We start from the raw sequence: 9,553 nt of genomic DNA on the forward strand, positions 1-9,553 counted from the left end.
GGGGGAAAAAAATTATCCGAAGAGGAAAAGCCAAAAGCCGAAAAATTAAAAATAAATATTATCAAAAAATAAAAAAGCGGGCAAAAAAATAAAAGGGGTGCAACACGAGGACTTCCCAGGGGGCCACCCATCCTAGTACTACTCTCGCCCAAGCACGCTTAACTGCGGAGTTCTGATGGGATCCGGTGCATTAGTGCTGGTATGATCGCACCTATGACTTGCCCATCGAAACTCCCTTTTATGACAAAGCAGCAGACCTCGACGGCCCGAGACATTCGCGCCGCCGGGGCCGTTCTGGCGTAGGATTCAACGCGCTGGTCCCGCTATGCGGCATGGCACCGCCAGTCTCCGGACTCAGTTTATTTTCGGGAGAAAAAAATTATCCGAAGAAGAAAAGCCAAAAGCCGAAAAATTAAAAATAAATATTATCAAAAAATAAAAAAGCGGGCAAAAAATAAAAGGGGTGCAACACGAGGACTTCCCAGGGGGTCACCCATCCTAGTAGTACTCTCGCCCAAGCACGCTTAACTGCGGAGTTCTGATGGGATCCAGTGCATTAGTGCTGGTATGATCGCACCCATGACATGCCCTTCGAAACTCCCTTTTATGACAAAGCAGCAGACCTCGACGGCCCGAGACATTCGCGCCGCCGGGGCCGTTCTGGCATAGGATTCAACGCGCGGGTCCCGCTATGCGGCATGGCACCGCCAGTCTCCGGACTCAGTTTATTTTCGGGGGAAAAAAATTATCCGAAGAGGAAAAGCCAAAAGCCGAAAAATTAAAAATAAATATTATCAAAAAATAAAAAAGCGGGCAAAAAATAAAAGGGGTGCAACACGAGGACTTCCCAGGGGGCCACCCATCCTAGTACTATTCTCGCCCAAGCACGCTTAACTGCGGAGTTCTGATGGGATCCGGTGCATTAGTGCTGGTATGATCGCACCCATGACTTGCCCATCGAAACTCCCTTTTATGACAAAGCAGCAGACCTCGACGGCCCGAGACATTCGCGCCGCTGGGGCTGTTCTGGCGTAGTATTCAACGCGCTGGTCCCGCTATGCGGCATGGCACCGCCAGTCTCCGGACTCAGTTTATTTTCGAGGAAAAAAAATTATCCGAAGAGGAAAAGCCAAAAGTCGAAAAATTAAAAATAAATATTATGAAAAAATAAAAAAGCGGGCAAAAAATAAATAGGGTGCAACACGAGGACTTCCGAGGGGGTCACCCATCCTAGTACTACTCTCGCCCAAGCCCGCTTAACTGCGGAGTTCTGATGGGATCCGGTGCATTAGTGCTGGTATGATCGCACCCATGACATGCCCTTCGAAACTCCCTTTTATGACAAAGCAGCAGACCTCGACGGCCCGAGACATTCGCGCCGCCGGGGCCGTTCTGGCGTAGGATTCAACGCGCTGCTCCCGCTATGCGGCATGGCACCGCCAGTCTCCGGACTCAGTTTATTTTCGGGGGAAAAAAATTATCCGAAGAGGAAAAGCCAAAAGCCGAAAAATTAAAAATAAATATTATCAAAAAATAAAAAAGCGGGCAAAAAAATAAAAGGGGTGCAACACGAGGACTTCCCAGGGGGCCACCCATCCTAGTACTACTCTCGCCCAAGCACGCTTAACTGCGGAGTTCTGATGGGATCCGGTGCATTAGTGCTGGTATGATCGCACCTATGACTTGCCCATCGAAACTCCCTTTTATGACAAAGCAGCAGACCTCGACGGCCCGAGACATTCGCGTCGCCGGGGCCGTTCTGGCGTAGGATTCAACGCGCTGGTCCCGCTATGCGGCATGGCACCGCCAGTCTCCGGACTCAGTTTATTTTCGGGGGAAAAAAATTATCCGAAGAAGAAAAGCCAAAAGCCGAAAAATTAAAAATAAATATTATCAAAAAATAAAAAAGCGGGCAAAAAATAAAAGGGGTGCAACACGAGGACTTCCCAGGGGGTCACCCATCCTAGTAGTACTCTCGCCCAAGCACGCTTAACTGCGGAGTTCTGATGGGATCCAGTGCATTAGTGCTGGTATGATCGCACCCATGACATGCCCTTCAAAACTCCCTTTTATGACAAAGCAGCAGACCTCGACGGCCCGAGACATTCGCGCCGCCGGGGCCGTTCTGGCATAGGATTCAACGCGCGGGTCCCGCTATGCGGCATGGCACCGCCAGTCTCCGGACTCAGTTTATTTTCGGGGGAAAAAAATTATCCGAAGAGGAAAAGCCAAAAGCCGAAAAATTAAAAATAAATATTATCAAAAAATAAAAAAGCGGGCAAAAAATAAAAGGGGTGCAACACGAGGACTTCCCAGGGGGCCACCCATCCTAGTACTACTCTCGCCCAAGCACGCTTAACTGCGGAGTTCTGATGGGATCCGGTGCATTAGTGCTGGTATGATCGCACCCATGACTTGCCCATCGAAACTCCCTTTTATGACAAAGCAGCAGACCTCGACGGCCCGAGACATTCGCGCCGCTGGGGCCGTTCTGGCGTAGTATTCAACGCGCTGGTCCCGCTATGCGGCATGGCACCGCCAGTCTCCGGACTCAGTTTATTTTCGCGGGAAAAAAATTATCCGAAGAGGAAAAGCCAAAAGCCGAAAAATTAAAAATAAATATAATGAAAAAATAAAAAAGCGGGCAAAAAATAAAAGGGGTGCAACACGAGGACTTCCCAGGGGGCCACCCATCCTAGTACTACTCTCGCCCAAGCACGCTTAACTGCGGAGTTCTGATGGGATCCGGTGCATTAGTGCTGGTATGATCGCACCTATGACTTGCCCATCGAAACTCCCTTTTATGACAAAGCAGCAGACCTCGACGGCCCGAGACATTCGCGCCGCCGGGGCCGTTCTGGCGTAGGATTCAACGCGCTGGTCCCGCTATGCGGCATGGCACCGCCAGTCTCCGGACGCAGTTTATTTTCGGGGGAAAAAAATTATCCGAAGAGGAAAAGCCAAAAGCCGAAAAATTAAAAATAAATATTATGAAAAAATAAAAAAGCGGGCAAAAAATAAAAGGGGTGCAATACGAGGACTTCCCGGGGGTCACCCATCCTAGTACTAATCTCGCCCAAGCACGCTTAACTGCGGAGTTCTGATGGGATCCGGTGCATTAGTGCTGGTATGATCGCACCCATGACATGCCCATCAAAACTCCCTTTTATGACAAAGCAGCAGACCTCAACGGCCCGAGACATTCGCGCCGCCGGGGCCGTTCTGGCGTAGGATTCAACGCGCTGGTCCCGCTATGCGGCATGGCACCGCCAGTCTCCGGACTCAGTTTATTTTCGGGGGAAAAAAATTATCCGAAGAGGAAAAGCCAAAAGCCGAAAAATTAAAAATAAATATTATCAAAAAATAAAAAAGCGGGCAAAAAATAAAAGAGGTGCAACACGAGGACTTCCCAGGGGGTCACCCATCCTAGTACTACTCTCGCCCAAGCATGCTTAACTGCGGAGTTCTGATGGGATCCGGGGCATTAGTGCTGGTATGATCGCAACCATGACATGCCCTTCGAAACTCCCCTTTATGACAAAGCAGCAGACCTCGACGGCCCGAGACATTCGCGCCGCCGGGGCCGTTCTGGTGTAGGATTCAACGCGCTGGTCCCGCTATGCGGCATGGCACCGCCAGTCTCCGGACTCAGTTTATTTTCGGGGGAAAAAATTATCCGAAGAAGAAAAGCCAAAAGCCGAAAAATTATAAATAAATATTATCAAAAAATAAAAAAGCGGGCAAAAAATAAAAGGGGTGCAACACGAGGACTTCCCAGGGGGTCACCCATCCTAGTACTACTCTCGCCCAAGCACGCTTAACTGCGGAGTTCTGATGGGATCCGGTGCATTAGTGCTGGTATGATCGCATGCATGACATGCCCTTCGAAACTACCTTTTATGACAAAGCAGCAGACCTCGACGGCCCGAGACATTCGCGCCGCCGGGGCCGTTCTGGCGTAGGATTCAACGCGCTGGTCCCGCTATGCGGCATGGCACCGCCAGTCTCCGGACTCAGTTTATTTTCGAGGAAAAAAAATTATCCGAAGAGGAAAAGCCAAAAGTCGAAAAATTAAAAATAAATATTATGAAAAAATAAAAAAGCGGGCAAAAAATAAATAGGGTGCAACACGAGGACTTCCGAGGGGGTCACCCATCCTAGTACTACTCTCGCCCAAGCCCGCTTAACTTCGGAGTTCTGATGGGATCCGGTGCATTAGTGCTGGTATGATCGCACCCATGACATGCCCTTCGAAACTCCCTTTTATGACAAAGCAGCAGACCTCGACGGCCCGAGACATTCGCGCCGCCGGGGCCGTTCTGGCGTAGGATTCAACGCGCTGCTCCCGCTATGCGGCATGGCACCGCCAGTCTCCGGACTCAGTTTATTTTCGGAGAAAAAAAATTATCCGAAGAGGAAAAGCCAAAAGCCGAAAAATTAAAAATAAATATTATCAAAAAATAAAAAAGCGGGCAAAAAAATAAAAGGGGTGCAACACGAGGACTTCCCAGGGGGCCACCCATCCTAGTACTACTCTCGCCCAAGCACGCTTAACTGCGGATTTCTGATGGGATCCGGTGCATTAGTGCTGGTATGATCGCACCTATGACTTGCCCATCGAAACTCCCTTTTATGACAAAGCAGCAGACCTCGACGGCCCGAGACATTCGCGCCGCCGGGGCCGTTCTGGCGTAGGATTCAACGCGCTGGTCCCGCTATGCGGCATGGCACCGCCAGTCTCCGGACTCAGTTTATTTTCGGGGGAAAAAAATTATCCGAAGAAGAAAAGCCAAAAGCCGAAAAATTAAAAATAAATATTATCAAAAAATAAAAAAGCGGGCAAAAAATAAAAGGGGTGCAACACGAGGACTTCCCAGGGGGTCACCCATCCTAGTAGTACTCTCGCCCAAGCACGCTTAACTGCGGAGTTCTGATGGGATCCAGTGCATTAGTGCTGGTATGATCGCACCCATGACATGCCCTTCGAAACTCCCTTTTATGACAAAGCAGCAGACCTCGACGGCCCGAGACATTCGCGCCGCCGGGGCCGTTCTGGCATAGGATTCAACGCGCGGGTCCCGCTATGCGGCATGGCACCGCCAGTCTCCGGACTCAGTTTATTTTCGGGGGAAAAAAATTATCCGAAGAGGAAAAGCCAAAAGCCGAAAAATTAAAAATAAATATTATCAAAAAATAAAAAAGCGGGCAAAAAATAAAAGGGGTGCAACACGAGGACTTCCCAGGGGGCCACCCATCCTAGTACTACTCTCGCCCAAGCACGCTTAACTGCGGAGTTCTGATGGGATCCGGTGCATTAGTGCTGGTATGATCGCACCCATGACTTGCCCATCGAAACTCCCTTTTATGACAAAGCAGCAGACCTCGACGGCCCGAGACATTCGCGCCGCTGGGGCCGTTCTGGCGTAGTATTCAACGCGCTGGTCCCGCTATGCGGCATGGCACCGCCAGTCTCCGGACTCAGTTTATTTTCGAGGAAAAAAAATTATCCGAAGAGGAAAAGCCAAAAGTCGAAAAATTAAAAATAAATATTATGAAAAAATAAAAAAGCGGGCAAAAAATAAATAGGGTGCAACACGAGGACTTCCGAGGGGTTCACCCATCCTAGTACTACTCTCGCCCAAGCCCGCTTAACTGCGGAGTTCTGATGGGATCCGGTGCATTAGTGCTGATATGATCGCACCCATGACATGCCCTTCGAAACTCCCTTTTATGACAAAGCAGCAGACCTCGACGGCCCGAGACATTCGCGCCGCCGGGGCCGTTCTGGCGTAGGATTCAACGCGCTACTCCCGCTATGCGGCATGGCACCGCCAGTCTCCGGACTCAGTTTATTTTCGGGGGAAAAAAATTATCCGAAGAGGAAAAGCCAAAAGCCGAAAAATTAAAAATAAATATTATCAAAAAATAAAAAAGCGGGCAAAAAAATAAAAGGGGTGCAACACGAGGACTTCCCAGGGGGCCACCCATCCTAGTACTACTCTCGCCCAAGCACGCTTAACTGCGGAGTTCTGATGGGATCCGGTGCATTAGTGCTGGTATGATCGCACCTATGACTTGCCCATCGAAACTCCCTTTTATGACAAAGCAGCGGACCTCGACGGCCCGAGACATTCGCGCCGCCGGGGCCGTTCTGGCGTAGGATTCAACGCGCTGGTCCCGCAATGCGGCATGGCACCGCCAGTCTCCGGACTCAGTTTATTTTCGGGGGAAAAAAATTATCCGAAGAAGAAAAGCCAAAAGCCGAAAAATTAAAAATAAATATTATCAAAAAATAAAAAAGCGGGCAAAAAATAAAAGGGGTGCAACACGAGGACTTCCCAGGGGGTCACCCATCCTAGTAGTACTCTCGCCCAAGCACGCTTAACTGCGGAGTTCTGATGGGATCCAGTGCATTAGTGCTGGTATGATCGCACCCATGACATGCCCTTCGAAACTCCCTTTTATGACAAAGCAGCAGACCTCGACGGCCCGAGACATTCGCGCCGCCGGGGCCGTTCTGGCATAGGATTCAACGCGCGGGTCCCGCTATGCGGCATGGCACCGCCAGTCTCCGGACTCAGTTTATTTTCGGGGGAAAAAAATTATCCGAAGAGGAAAAGCCAAAAGCCGAAAAATTAAAAATAAATATTATCAAAAAATAAAAAAGCGGGCAAAAAATAAAAGGGGTGCAACACGAGGACTTCTTAGGGGGCCACCCATCCTAGTACTACTCTCGCCCAAGCACGCTTAACTGCGGAGTTCTGATGGGATCCGGTGCATTAGTGCTGGTATGATCGCACCCATGACTTGCCCATCGAAACTCCCTTTTATGACAAAGCAGCAGACCTCGACGGCCCGAGACATTCGCGCCGCTGGGGCCGTTCTGGCGTAGTATTCAACGCGCTGGTCCCGCTATGCGGCATGGCACCGCCAGTCTCCGGACTCAGTTTATTTTCGGGGGAAAAAAATTATCCGAAGAGGAAAAGCCAAAAGCCGAAAAATTAAAAATAAATATAATGAAAAAATAAAAAAGCGGGCAAAAAATAAAAGGGGTGCAACACGAGGACTTCCCAGGGGGCCACCCATCCTAGTACTACTCTCGCCCAAGCACGCTTAACTGCGGAGTTCTGATGGGATCCGGTGCATTAGTGCTGGTATGATCGCACCTATGACTTGCCCATCGAAACTCCCTTTTATGACAAAGCAGCAGACCTCGACGGCCCGAGACATTCGCGCCGCCGGGGCCGTTCTGGCGTAGGATTCAACGCGCTGGTCCCGCTATGCGGCATGGCACCGCCAGTCTCCGGACGCAGTTTATTTTCGGGGGAAAAAAATTATCCGAAGAGAAAAAGCCAAAAGCCGAAAAATTAAAAATAAATATTATGAAAAAATAAAAAAGCGGGCAAAAAATAAAAGGGGTGCAATACGAGGACTTCCCGGGGGTCACCCATCCTAGTACTAATCTCGCCCAAGCACGCTTAACTGCGGAGTTCTGATGGGATCCGGTGCATTAGTGCTGGTATGATCGCACCCATGACATGCCCATCGAAACTCCCTTTTATGACAAAGCAGCAGACCTCAACGGCCCGAGACATTCGCGCCGCCGGGGCCGTTCTGGCGTAGGATTCAACGCGCTGGTCCCGCTATGCGGCATGGCACCGCCAGTCTCCGGACTCAGTTTATTTTCGGGGGAAAAAAATTATCCGAAGAGGAAAAGCCAAAAGCCGAAAAATTAAAAATAAATATTATCAAAAAATAAAAAAGCGGGCAAAAAATAAAAGGGGTGCAACACGAGGACTTCCCAGGGGGCCACCCATCCTAGTACTACTCTCGCCCAAGCACGCTTAACTGCGGAGTTCTGATGGGATCCGGTGCATTAGTGCTGGTATGATCGCACCCATGACTTGCCCATCGAAACTCCCTTTTATGACAAAGCAGCAGACCTCGACGGCCCGAGACATTCGCGCCGCCGGGGCCGTTCTGGCGTAGTATTCAACGCGCTGGTCCCGCTATGCGGCATGGCACCGCCAGTCTCCGGACTCAGTTTATTTTCGGGGGAAAAAAATTATCCGAAGAGGAAAAGCCAAAAGCCGAAAAATTAAAAATAAATATAATGAAAAAATAAAAATGCGGGCAAAAAATAAAAGGGGTGCAACACGAGGACTTCCCTGGGGGTCACCCATCCTAGTATTACTCTCGCCCAAGCCCGCTTAACTGCGGAGTTCTGATGGGATCCGGTGCATTAGTGCTGGTATGATCGTACCCATGACATGCCCTTCGAAACTCCCTTTTATGACAAAGCAGCAGACCTCGACGGCCCGAGACATTCACGCCGCCGGGGCCGTTCTGGCGTAGGATTCAACGCGTTGCTCCCGCTATGCGGCATGGCACCGCCAGTCTCCGGACTCAGTTTATTTTCGGGGGAAAAAAATTATCCGAAGAGAAAAAGCCAAAAGCCGAAAAATTAAAAATAAATATTATCAAAAAATAAAAAAGCGGGCAAAAAATAAAAGGGGTGCAACACGAGGACTTCCCAGGGGGCCACCCATCCTAGTACTACTCTCGCCCAAGCACGCTTAACTGTGGAGTTCTGATGGGATCCGGTGCATTAGTGCTGGTATGATCGCACCCATGACTGGCCCATCGAAACTCCCTTTTATGACAAAGTAGCAGACCTCGACGGCCCGAGACATTCGCGCCGCCGGGGCCGTTCTGGCGTAGGATTCAACGCGCTGGTCCCGCTATGCGGCATGGTACCGCCAGTCTCCGGACTCAGTTTATTTTCGGGGGAAAAAAATTATCCGAAGAGGAAAAGCCAAAAGCCGAAAAATTAAAAATAAATATAATGAAAAAATAAAAATGCGGGCAAAAAATAAAAGGGGTGCAACACGAGGACTTCCCAGGGGGCCACCCATCCTAGTACTACTCTCGCCCAAGCACGCTTAACTGCGGAGTTCTGATGGGATCCGGTGCATTAGTGCTGGTATGATCGCACCTATGACTTGCCCATCGAAACTCCCTTTTATGACAAAGCAGCAGACCTCGACGGCCCGAGACATTCGCGCTGCCGGGGCCGTTCTGGCGTAGGATTCAACGCGCTGGTCCCGCTATGCGGCATGGCACCGCCAGTCTCCGGACGCAGTTTATTTTCGGGGGAAAAAAATTATCCGAAGAGAAAAAGCCAAAAGCCGAAAAATTAAAAATAAATATTATGAAAAAATAAAAAAGCGGGCAAAAAATAAAAGGGGTGCAATACGAGGACTTCCCGGGGGTCACCCATCCTAGTACTAATCTCGCCCAAGCACGCTTAACTGCGGAGTTCTGATGGGATCCGGTGCATTAGTGCTGGTATGATCGCACCCATGACATGCCCATCGAAACTCCCTTTTATGACAAAGCAGCAGACCTCAACGGCCCGAGACATTCGCGCCGCCGGGGCCGTTCTGGCGTAGGATTCAACGCGCTGGTCCCGCTATGCGGCATGGCACCGCCAGTCTCCGGACTCAGTTTATTTTCGGGGGAAAAAAATTATCCGAAGAGGAAAAGCCAAAAG

The 9,553-nt window shown here is 49.9% G+C and overlaps 24 non-coding genes and 2 pseudogenes across 24 annotated transcripts; all 26 read right to left on the reverse strand.

Moving 5' to 3' along the window:
• Positions 1 to 94: 94 nt before the first annotated feature.
• LOC148713841 (5S ribosomal RNA) lies at positions 95 to 213 on the reverse strand. The gene has a single exon (XR_015983302.2). It is a non-coding gene; the product is annotated as a 5S ribosomal RNA (ribosomal RNA).
• Positions 214 to 460: 247 nt separating this feature from the next.
• On the reverse strand, positions 461 to 579 carry LOC148713842 (5S ribosomal RNA). The gene has a single exon (XR_015981153.2). It is a non-coding gene; the product is annotated as a 5S ribosomal RNA (ribosomal RNA).
• A 247-nt stretch (positions 580 to 826) lies between these two features.
• LOC148713843 (5S ribosomal RNA) lies at positions 827 to 945 on the reverse strand. The gene has a single exon (XR_015980422.2). It is a non-coding gene; the product is annotated as a 5S ribosomal RNA (ribosomal RNA).
• A 247-nt stretch (positions 946 to 1,192) lies between these two features.
• Positions 1,193 to 1,311, reverse strand: LOC148713844 (5S ribosomal RNA). Its single transcript, XR_015983303.2, has one exon. It is a non-coding gene; the product is annotated as a 5S ribosomal RNA (ribosomal RNA).
• A 248-nt stretch (positions 1,312 to 1,559) lies between these two features.
• On the reverse strand, positions 1,560 to 1,678 carry LOC148713845 (5S ribosomal RNA). Its single transcript, XR_015983305.2, has one exon. It is a non-coding gene; the product is annotated as a 5S ribosomal RNA (ribosomal RNA).
• A 247-nt stretch (positions 1,679 to 1,925) lies between these two features.
• LOC148713846 (5S ribosomal RNA) lies at positions 1,926 to 2,044 on the reverse strand. The gene has a single exon (XR_015981154.2). It is a non-coding gene; the product is annotated as a 5S ribosomal RNA (ribosomal RNA).
• Positions 2,045 to 2,291: 247 nt separating this feature from the next.
• On the reverse strand, positions 2,292 to 2,410 carry LOC148713847 (5S ribosomal RNA). The gene has a single exon (XR_015980374.2). It is a non-coding gene; the product is annotated as a 5S ribosomal RNA (ribosomal RNA).
• Positions 2,411 to 2,657: 247 nt separating this feature from the next.
• LOC148713848 (5S ribosomal RNA) lies at positions 2,658 to 2,776 on the reverse strand. Its single transcript, XR_015983306.2, has one exon. It is a non-coding gene; the product is annotated as a 5S ribosomal RNA (ribosomal RNA).
• Positions 2,777 to 3,023: 247 nt separating this feature from the next.
• Positions 3,024 to 3,141, reverse strand: LOC148713849 (5S ribosomal RNA). The gene has a single exon (XR_015980375.2). It is a non-coding gene; the product is annotated as a 5S ribosomal RNA (ribosomal RNA).
• A 247-nt stretch (positions 3,142 to 3,388) lies between these two features.
• LOC148713850 (5S ribosomal RNA) lies at positions 3,389 to 3,507 on the reverse strand. Its single transcript, XR_015977547.2, has one exon. It is a non-coding gene; the product is annotated as a 5S ribosomal RNA (ribosomal RNA).
• Positions 3,508 to 3,753: 246 nt separating this feature from the next.
• On the reverse strand, positions 3,754 to 3,872 carry LOC148713851 (5S ribosomal RNA). Its single transcript, XR_015980376.2, has one exon. It is a non-coding gene; the product is annotated as a 5S ribosomal RNA (ribosomal RNA).
• Positions 3,873 to 4,119: 247 nt separating this feature from the next.
• Positions 4,120 to 4,238, reverse strand: LOC148713852 (5S ribosomal RNA). The gene has a single exon (XR_015983307.2). It is a non-coding gene; the product is annotated as a 5S ribosomal RNA (ribosomal RNA).
• A 248-nt stretch (positions 4,239 to 4,486) lies between these two features.
• Positions 4,487 to 4,605, reverse strand: LOC148713853 (5S ribosomal RNA). The gene has a single exon (XR_015981155.2). It is a non-coding gene; the product is annotated as a 5S ribosomal RNA (ribosomal RNA).
• Positions 4,606 to 4,852: 247 nt separating this feature from the next.
• Positions 4,853 to 4,971, reverse strand: LOC148713854 (5S ribosomal RNA). The gene has a single exon (XR_015980423.2). It is a non-coding gene; the product is annotated as a 5S ribosomal RNA (ribosomal RNA).
• A 247-nt stretch (positions 4,972 to 5,218) lies between these two features.
• Positions 5,219 to 5,337, reverse strand: LOC148713855 (5S ribosomal RNA). The gene has a single exon (XR_015983308.2). It is a non-coding gene; the product is annotated as a 5S ribosomal RNA (ribosomal RNA).
• Positions 5,338 to 5,584: 247 nt separating this feature from the next.
• LOC148713856 (5S ribosomal RNA) lies at positions 5,585 to 5,703 on the reverse strand (annotated as a pseudogene).
• A 248-nt stretch (positions 5,704 to 5,951) lies between these two features.
• On the reverse strand, positions 5,952 to 6,070 carry LOC148713857 (5S ribosomal RNA). Its single transcript, XR_015981157.2, has one exon. It is a non-coding gene; the product is annotated as a 5S ribosomal RNA (ribosomal RNA).
• A 247-nt stretch (positions 6,071 to 6,317) lies between these two features.
• LOC148713858 (5S ribosomal RNA) lies at positions 6,318 to 6,436 on the reverse strand. Its single transcript, XR_015980377.2, has one exon. It is a non-coding gene; the product is annotated as a 5S ribosomal RNA (ribosomal RNA).
• A 247-nt stretch (positions 6,437 to 6,683) lies between these two features.
• On the reverse strand, positions 6,684 to 6,802 carry LOC148713859 (5S ribosomal RNA). The gene has a single exon (XR_015983310.2). It is a non-coding gene; the product is annotated as a 5S ribosomal RNA (ribosomal RNA).
• A 247-nt stretch (positions 6,803 to 7,049) lies between these two features.
• LOC148713860 (5S ribosomal RNA) lies at positions 7,050 to 7,168 on the reverse strand. Its single transcript, XR_015980378.2, has one exon. It is a non-coding gene; the product is annotated as a 5S ribosomal RNA (ribosomal RNA).
• A 247-nt stretch (positions 7,169 to 7,415) lies between these two features.
• Positions 7,416 to 7,533, reverse strand: LOC148713861 (5S ribosomal RNA). Its single transcript, XR_015986117.2, has one exon. It is a non-coding gene; the product is annotated as a 5S ribosomal RNA (ribosomal RNA).
• A 247-nt stretch (positions 7,534 to 7,780) lies between these two features.
• Positions 7,781 to 7,899, reverse strand: LOC148713862 (5S ribosomal RNA). The gene has a single exon (XR_015983740.2). It is a non-coding gene; the product is annotated as a 5S ribosomal RNA (ribosomal RNA).
• Positions 7,900 to 8,146: 247 nt separating this feature from the next.
• Positions 8,147 to 8,265, reverse strand: LOC148713863 (5S ribosomal RNA; annotated as a pseudogene).
• Positions 8,266 to 8,512: 247 nt separating this feature from the next.
• LOC148713864 (5S ribosomal RNA) lies at positions 8,513 to 8,631 on the reverse strand. The gene has a single exon (XR_015981159.2). It is a non-coding gene; the product is annotated as a 5S ribosomal RNA (ribosomal RNA).
• A 247-nt stretch (positions 8,632 to 8,878) lies between these two features.
• LOC148713865 (5S ribosomal RNA) lies at positions 8,879 to 8,997 on the reverse strand. Its single transcript, XR_015980379.2, has one exon. It is a non-coding gene; the product is annotated as a 5S ribosomal RNA (ribosomal RNA).
• Positions 8,998 to 9,244: 247 nt separating this feature from the next.
• Positions 9,245 to 9,362, reverse strand: LOC148713866 (5S ribosomal RNA). Its single transcript, XR_015983311.2, has one exon. It is a non-coding gene; the product is annotated as a 5S ribosomal RNA (ribosomal RNA).
• Positions 9,363 to 9,553: the final 191 nt, after the last annotated feature.

Source organism: Phoenix dactylifera, chromosome 4 (genome assembly GCF_051530095.1).
Source record: "Phoenix dactylifera cultivar Ajwa chromosome 4, Ajwa_hap1_PhDact_Kaust_v1.1, whole genome shotgun sequence".
In the NCBI taxonomy this organism is placed as follows: domain Eukaryota; kingdom Viridiplantae; phylum Streptophyta; class Magnoliopsida; order Arecales; family Arecaceae; genus Phoenix; species Phoenix dactylifera.